We start from the raw sequence: 9,932 nt of genomic DNA on the forward strand, positions 1-9,932 counted from the left end.
GAAGATGATCTTCCTTTAATAAAGCCCACTTGATCGGTGTGTATTAAATGTGGCAAAATACTTTTAGTCTGGTAGCAAGAACTTTCGTCAGAATTTTGCAGTCCACATTAATAAAACTAATCGGTCTAAAACTTCCTGGATCAGTAGGGTCTTTATCTTTTTTAACAATTAAAGAGATCAGAGCCTCATTGAATGTATTTGGTAGTTTCCCCAGTGAAAATGATTCTTTATACACCTCTGTTAAGATGGGAACCAGTTTATTAATATACGTCTTAATACTCTGCAGGAAAACCATCTAAACCAGGTGATTTTCCAGCCCTCATTGAGGAATTGCACTTCTGACCTCATCTACTGCAATGGGACGGTCCAAAAACTCCTTCTGCTGACATTTCTGGGAGTCTTGGAAAAAATGGGCGTGATAGTCGCTCCCCCCTGGGTTAACCTTAGATTTATAGAGCTGGTTGTAGAAACTCGCAAACACCTTGTTAATATAATTTGTGTTGGTCACCAAGTCACCGTTATTAATTTTAACAGCTGGTACGGCATAACTAGCCTCCTGTTGGCTTAGCTGTCTAGCTAACAATTTTCCAGATTTTTCCCCACTCTCATAATAATTACGTTTATGTGTGCATATTCTGCCTTTCTATTGTATATTTCATTTATTTGAAATTTCAAGTCACACACTTGCTTCAATAGTAGGTCAGTATGCCACTCAGCAAGTGCTTTCTCTGTTTCCTTAAGCTGAGACTCTAGCTCCTTTAGCCGCCGTAGTATGTCGAAAAAAATCAGTATAGTATGTTGAAAAAAGTCATAAAAAAGTCACAATAGGCTATAATATGTCGAAAACACTCACAGTAAGCATGTCAAATTTTTTTTTTTAAAAGTCACAGTATAGCATGTTGAAAAAAGTCATAGTATAGTATGTCGAAAAAGCGAAAAAAATCATAGTATAGTATGTCGAAAAAAGCGTAAAAAAGTCATAGTATAGTATGTCACAAAAAAGTGATAAAAAAGTCATAGTATAGTGTGATGAAAAAAAGTGATAAAAAATGTCATAGTATAGTATGACAAAAAAAGTGATAAAAATGTCATTATATAGTACGTCGAAAAAGTGATAAAAATGTCATAGTATAAGTATGTCAAAAAGAGGAAAAAAGTCAAAGTATAGTATGTCGCAAAAAAGTGATACAAAAGTCATAGTATAGTATGTTGAAAAATTTCAAAAAAGTTATAGTATAGTATGTTGAAAGTTTTGAAAAAAGTCATAGTATAGCATAACGATAGAATTTCATAGTATAGTATGTCGAAAAAAAGTCATAGTATAGCAAGTCGATAAAAAGTCATAGTATTATATGTCGAAAAAACTCATAGTATAGTATGTTGAAAATTTTGAATAAAAGTGATAGTACAGTATGTCGAAAAAAGTGATAGTATAGTATGTCGAAAAAAGTCATAGTATAGTATGTCGAAAAAAGTAATAGTATAGTATATCAAAAATTCTGAAAAGATCCTAGTTTTGTATGTCAAAAATTTGGAAAAAAAGTTATAGTATAGTATGTTGAAAAAAAGTCATAAAAAAGTCATAGTAGGCTAGAATATGTCGAAAACACTAAGCATGTAAGTATGAAAAAAAGTCATAAAAAAGTCATAGTATTGTATGTCGAAAAAATCATAGTATAGTATGTTGAAAAAAATCATAAAAAGTCATAGTATAGTATGTCAAAAAAAGTGATAATGTCATAGTATAGTATGTAAAAAAAAAAGTGATACAAAAGTCATAGTATTGTATGTCGAAAAAAGTCATAGTTATAGCATGTCGAAAATTTTGAATAAAAGTGATAGTATAGTATGTCGAAAAAAGTCAGTATAGTATGTTGAAAAAAGTCATAGTATAGTATGTCGAAAAAAGTCATAAAAAAGTCACAGTAGGCTAAAATATGTCGAAAACACTCACAGTAAGCATGTTGAATTTTTTTTTTTAAAGTCACAGCATAGCATGTTGAAAAAAGTCATAGTATAGTATGTCGAAAAAGCGAAAAAAGTCATAGTATTTTTATAAAATTTTGAATAAAAGTGATAGTATAGTATGTCGAAAAAAAGTGATAGTATAGCATGTCGATAAAAAGTCATAGTATAGTATGTCAAAAATTCTGAAAAAAAGTCCTAGTTTTGTATGTCAAAAATTTTGAAAAAAAAAGTTATAGTATAGTATGTCGAAAAAAAGTCATAAATAAGTCATAGTACGCTAGAATATGTCGAAAACACTCACAGTAAGCATGTTGAAAAAGGTAATAAAAAAGTCATAGTATTGTATGTCAAAAAAAATCATAAAAAGTCATAGTATTGTATGTCGAAAAAAAGTCATTGTATAATATGTTGAAAAAAGTGATAGTATAGTACAGGGGTGGCCAACCAGTTAGGTATAAAGAGCCACAAAAAAAACCGCACCATAGCAAAAAGCCACACAACACATGCACGTCCACACTACAACAGCAACAGTGTCTTCCAGATCTGATGACAGTCATAATACATAGCAGTTTTCATAGTTTTTTTTCTCACTTAGATTGACTCCGTGGGAAACCTGACAGTCTTTGTTATCCACAATCCTTTTCAGGTCTTGCTTGAACTCGGTTGTGGCCACTCGAAGAACTCTCTCACTCATCTGTCACTAAAGGGGCTTTCAAACAGTCGGATTCAGCAGTGAAAGGGTTAACGAGGAAGGTGATCTGTGGCCGCTGTTTTTCCTCAGGTTGCAGAATCTGTCCTCAAAACTCTGCTGCATTATTTTCCATTTTAAAATAACTGGCAAATGTATTGGCAGATGCATTCAAATGTGTTTTTTTTTTACTTATCTGAAATACTGTATGTTTCAGAAAAGTTAAAAACAACAATCAACCAATGACACAGCCCCCAGCCACACAGGAAGAGCCTCACAGGAGCAGGCAAAGAGCCGCATACGGCTCAAGAGCCACAGGTTGGCCACCCCTGGTATAGTATGTCGAAAAAATGTCATAGTATTGTATGCTGAAAAAAATCATAAAAAGTCATAGTACAGTATATCGAAAAAACTCACAGTAAGCATATCGAAAATTTTGAAAGAAAGTCAGCATGTTGAAAAAAGTTATAGTATAGTATGTCGAAAGAAGCCATAGTATAGCATGTCAAAAATTTTGAAAAAAAGTCATATTATAGTATGTCGAAAAAAGTCATAGTATAGAATGTCAAACATTTTGAAAAAAAGTCATAGTATACAGGTTGAAAAAGTCAAAGTATATTATGTTGAAAATTTTGAAAAAAAAGTCATAGTATAATATATTGAAAAAATTGTTGAAAACACCAAGGTGGTTTATATTTTTTTACTTTATCATTTCAAGTATTCATGGTAAGAAAATGTGTTTCATAGTTTAGTAAAGAGATGTTTTCATTTGTCTTCAGGGTCACATCAACCACATCCTGGTCCTCTGAGCAGCAAGCCAATCACAGTCCTCTCCTGCACGACGACGTCATCATGACCTTGCCACTGAAAGGACCAATCCCGTGCTTCCATTTCAGATTGTTTTACTGTAATACACCTGCTGATCAATCCAGTTCTCAGATGTCCACGCGTCCTTTAACACACCAACAGTTTTATATCTGCTAATCAATGCTAACAGTAAAGGGCTTTTACACTGTTTTTAATGTTGTCTCCTCTAGACACTCAGCGTTAAGCTGTATTTATTTGTGTTGAGAACATTGAATAATGAATCATTAGATTGTGACAAAATGTTGTTTCTTAAAAATCTAAAGTACGTTCAGATCGTTTGGTTTTTGGGACTCAATTTAAAAAACAATTTAAATGAGGTTTTAATGATGTTTAAGAGAGTTTGATTAAGGGTCTGCAATCTTCCTATTTGTAGATTTATGTTTTATATTACTGGAATTAATTATAATCATTAAACAGTTTGAGATGTTGTGAAGTAAAACATTTCTAAAAAAGGATCCATTGAGATGGTTGTTTGTTCTTTAAAAGGGACTGAGTTTCTAGAACCATTCATGTGTAAGGGATTTGTTCTGAAATCTTCCTGTTTGAAGATTTATATTTTTATATTTCTGACTGAATGTACTGCACAGCTCTATTTTTGATGAAATCATTACCTGCTTCGGTGCTGACCAATCAGAGTGCAGCATTTGTACCGCACACTGATTTAAAAAATAAAACATTTGACTGAATTTTTGACTTGTGGTGTTTCAAAATCTTTATTAAATAAATAGTTTGTAAGAATAATAAATGTGTCCAGAAGCCCTGCCCTCCTCCACTGTCTGTCACTCCGTCTACTGAGGCTTGGCTCTCTTGGCTGCTAGAGCTTCACCTGTTCAGGTAGAAACACAGAAGCACAACTGGAACATTTACCACTCATTAACCAGCTGCTGTTCTGTCTCAAGGCTTACAGTCTGCAGGCGGCGAATGGCTGCAGCTCTTCACGGTGTAGATGATCCCACTCATGTGGTTCACTTGTGGTTTCTGACAACAACAAACATAGAATCAAAGTACTACTGTTTTTGTTGAAGACTACATTTTGTGTCTGAACCAATAGGAAAGATAGAGGTTGGTGATGTCATAGGACCCTCTGAGCTGCAGAGGCTGAGGACACACAGACATTATTATATTATTATAATTATTATTTATGAGTTCAGACTGAACATGCTGCATATATCATCACCAATCTTCTCCTTGGTGCTGGACAAGATCACACTCTGAAATGAGTGAGGAAGAGGTGAGTCAAGACAGAGCCAATCGTGACATCCTGTCACAGGTTCAGGAAGTGTGTACACGTCTCCATCAGACACACAGCGTTGGCGATGGTGTAGCGCCTCCTGGTGGAGTCTTTGATGGCTGCAGAGTACAACACCTCAAACACCAAACCCCTCTCTATCGCCTGAACACACACGCGCGCACACACACACACACTCACGCACGCACGCACGCACGCACGCGCGCACACACACACACACACACACACACACACACACACACACACATATAGAGACTATTAATATGAACACGTTACTATACTATGACTTTTTTCGAAATACTATACTGTGACTTTTATCAACATACTATACTATGACTTTTTTAAACTTTTTTCGACAATACTATACTATGACTTTTTATCGACATACTATACTACGACTTTTTATCGACATACTATACTACGACTTTTTTCGACATACTATATATACTATGACTTTTTTCGACATACTATACTATGACTTTTTTTGACACACTATACTATGACTTTTTTCAACATACTATACTATGACTTTTTCAACATACTATACTGACTTTTTCGACATGCTATACTATGACTTTTTATCGACTTTTTTCGACATACTATACTATGACTTTTTTCAACTTTTTTCGACATACTATACCATGACTTTTTTTAACATACTATACTATGACTTTTTTCAACTTTTTTCGACATACTATACTATGACTTTTTTTTAACTTTTTTCGACATACTATATTATGACTTTTTAGACATACCATACTATGACTTTTTTCAACATACTATACTATGACTTTTTTCAACTTTTCTCGACATACTATACTATCTATACTACTTCGACTTTGACATGCTGACTTTTTTTTCAAAATTTTCGATATGTTTACTGTGAGTTTTTTCGACATGCTATACTATGACATTTTTTCGACATGCTATACTATCACTTTTTTATGACTTTTTTCAACATGCTTACTGTGTGTGTTTTTGACATATTCTAGCCTACTATGACTTTTTTATGACTTTTTTTCGACATACTATACTCTCTAAAAATTTGTGACATACAAAACTAGGACTTTTTTTCAGAATTTTTGACATACTATACTATGACTTTTTTCGACATACTATACTATGACTTTTTATCGACATGCTATACTATGACTTTTTTCGATATACTATACTATCACTTTTATTATCACTTTTTTCGACATACTATGACTTTCTTTCGACTTTTTTCGACATACTATACTATGACTTTTTTTTAACTTTTTTCGATGTACTATACTATGCCATTTTATCGACATACTATACTGACTTTTTTTCGACTTTTTTCGACGTACTATACTATGACTTTTTTTTACTTTTTTCGACATACTATACTATGACTTTTTTCGACATGCTATACTATGACTTTTGTTCAACTTATTTCGACATACTATACTATGACTTTTTATCGACATACTATGCTATGACTTTTTTTGCCTTTTTTTTACATACTATACGACTTTTTATCGACATATTATACTATGACTTTTTTCGACATACTATACTATGACTTTTTTCGACTTTTTTTGACATACTATACTACAACTTTTTATCGACATACTATACTATGACTTTTTTATCACTTTTTTCGACATACTATATTATGACTTTTTTTTTAACTTTTTTCGACATACTATATTATGACTTTTTTTTTTACTTTTTTTGACGTACTATACTATGCCATTTTATCGACATACTATACTATGACTTTTTTCGACATACTATGCTATGACTTCTTTTCAACATACTATACTATGACTTTTGTTCAACTTATTTCGACATACTATACTATGACTTTTTATTGACATACTATGTTATGACTTTTTATCGACATACTATAGTATGACTTTTTTATCACTTTTTTTCACCATACTATACTATGACTTTTTTAAAAACATTTCAACTTTTTTTGGCATACTATACTACGACTTTTTATCGACATGCTATAGAATGACTTTTTATTAAACTTTTTTCGACATGCTATACTATGACTTTTTTCGACATACTATAGACTTTTTTTTAACTTTTTTTGACATACTATAATGACTTTTTATCAACATATTATACTGACTTTTTTCGACATACTATACTATGACTTTATTTTTACTTTTTTCGATATACTATACCATGACTTTTGTGCAACTTTTTTCGACATTCTATACTATGACTTTTTTTCGACTTTTTCAACATACTATACTATGACTTTTTATCGACATACTATGCTGTGACTTTTTTCGACTTTTTTTGACATACTGTACGACTTTTTATCAACATACTATACTATGACTTTTTTATCACTTTTTTTTTGCCATACTATGACTTTTTTTTTTTAAACATTTCAACTTTTTTCGACATGCTATGCTATGACTTTTTTTCGACATACTATAGTATGACTTTTTTCGACATACTATACTATGACTTTTTTTTTGACTTTTTTTGACTTACTATACTAGGACTTTTTATTGACATACTATACTATGACTTTTTTTTTTACTTTTTTCGACATACTATATTATGACTTTTTCAACATACTATAGTATGACTTTTTTCATCATACTATACTATGACTTTTTTCAACTTTTTTCGACATATTATACTACGACTTTTAATCGACATACTATACTATGACTTTTTTTTTCTTTTTTCGACATACTATACTATGACTTTTTTCGACATACTATACTATGACTTTTTTCGACATACTATACTATGACTTTTTTCGACATACTATACTATGACTTTTTTCGACTTTTTTTGACATTCTATGACTTTTTTTAAACTTTTTTCGACATACTATACTATTACTTTTTCAAATTTTTCAACATGCTATACTATGACTTTTATTTACTTTTTTCGACATACTATATTATGACTTTTTCCGACATACTATACTATGACTTTTTATCGACATACTACACTATGACTTTTTTCGACATACTATACTATGATTTTTTCGACTAGTTTCGACATACTATACCATGACTTTTGTTCAACTTATTTCAACATACTGTACTATGACTTTTTTTTCGACTTTTTTTCGACATACTATACTATGACTTTTTATCGACATATTATACAACTTTTTTTTGCCATACTATACTATGACTTTTTCCAACGTTTTTCGACATACTATACTATTAATTTGTTTTGACTTTTTTCGACATACAATACTATTATTTTTTTCAAATTTTTCTACATACTATACTACGACTTTTTTTGACATACTATACTATGACATTTTCATCAGTTTGTCAAAAAATACAAATAAAAAAGCGGTATTAAAAAAGTGATAAAATGTCATAGTATAGTATGTTGAAAAGAAGTCATAAAAGTAGGTAAAAAAAAAGTCATAGTATAGTATGTCAAAGAAAGTCTGAAAGAACATGTAAATTCCACGCAAAAAAAGATCAGCCTGGACCAGGGGTCCATTACCGCCCTGCCTCCTTGCTTGTGCTTGCTGGAGCTGTGCTAACCACTGAGCCACCATGCAGCCAAATAGGATTTGTTAAAAACAGTCACAGCATAGTATGTCGAAAAAAAGTCATAGTATAGTATGACGAAAAAAGTCATAGTATACTATGTCAAAGAAAGCCTGAAAGAACATGAAAATTCCACGCAAGAAAGATCACCCTGGACTGGGGTTCAAACCAGGGCTCAACGTCTGCACTGCCTGCTTCCTTGTGCTTGTTGAGGCTGTGCTAACCACTGAGCCACAATGCAGAGAAATAGAACTGATTAAAAAATGTCAGTATGCTGATATTTAAAAAAGATTAGATAATATACATGCACGTGTCAAGTACATATATAGCCTGTGAAAATGACAATATTGTTCATGTTTATACATGAGAAATAATATATACATGTACGAGTTAGAATGTATGTATGCATTATATATATATATATATATATATATATATATATATATATATATATATATATATAATGAATTATGGCTTGTAAAGGCCCTTATAACTTTGCAAAGAAGTTTGTAACTACCAAAGTCAGATCTCTAGTTTCTTTAGCTTCATGTCAATATATAAACTTAACACAAAAAGTAAGGAAATTTGTGTTTGGTATATTATTTCTCTGTGATAACAATGCTTTTTGGCAATAAATCTTATACCGTTGGAAAGCCTGTTTAGTTCCCTTTCAAATGGTGCCCCATTTGTAAGGAACATGCAGTTGTGGGATGTACAGCAGCGCTGATTATGTGGGTTGCGCCCACGAAAATTTTGCCAAATCTTCTCTGCCAATGCCAAACAGCTTATTCTGCCATTGACTTGTTTGATGTTTGGTGGATTGGATGATTGAAGTTTGAAGAAACAAGACATATTGGCAATTTAACAATTTATTCATTTCACAAACAGGAGCCTCAGTAGCGTGTGGAAGAACCATACACAGCCACAACAGCCTGGCACCTCCTGCTCATGCTGGTCACACACTGCTGTGGGACGGCATCCCATTCTTCAACTAGCATTTGTCGCAAGTCAGCCAACATGGTTGTGTTGGTCACTCTGGCACGAACAGCACGCCCAAGCTGATCCCACAAGTGTTCAATGGGGTAGAGGTCAGGACTGCTGGCAGGCCATTCCATCCTCTCCACTCCCACATTCTAGTCTCTGATAAACCCCGCCCTGTGGGGGCGAGCGTTGTCATCTTGGAGGATAGAGTTTGGTCCCAGACTGTGGAGATATGGGATTGCCACTGGTTGCACAATCTCATCTCTAAATCAGGCACCTGATTGGCAGCACCTGGGGGTACCAGAAGCTCAAAACAAGTGTCAATAGCAACAGCAAAATAACCTGTTTGGCAATGGCAGAGAAGATTTGGCAAATTTTTCATGGGCGCAACCCACATACTCAGCGCTGCTGCTCATCCCACAAATGCATCTTCCTTACAAATGGGGCACCATTTGAAAAGGAACTAAACAGGCTTTCCAACGGTATAAGATTTATTGCCAAAAAGCATTGTTACCACAGAGAAATAATCTACCAAACACAAATTTCCTTACTATTTGTGCTAAGTTTATGTTATTCTGAGTTTTTGTTTCGAAAGGGATAATTGTCTTTGTTTTGTTTCCCTACACCATAGCATAATAGAGAGAAAAAAGAAAAGATGCACTTG

This window comes from Sander lucioperca, chromosome 13 (genome assembly GCF_008315115.2).
Source record: "Sander lucioperca isolate FBNREF2018 chromosome 13, SLUC_FBN_1.2, whole genome shotgun sequence".
Taxonomy (NCBI): Eukaryota; Metazoa; Chordata; class Actinopteri; order Perciformes; family Percidae; genus Sander; species Sander lucioperca.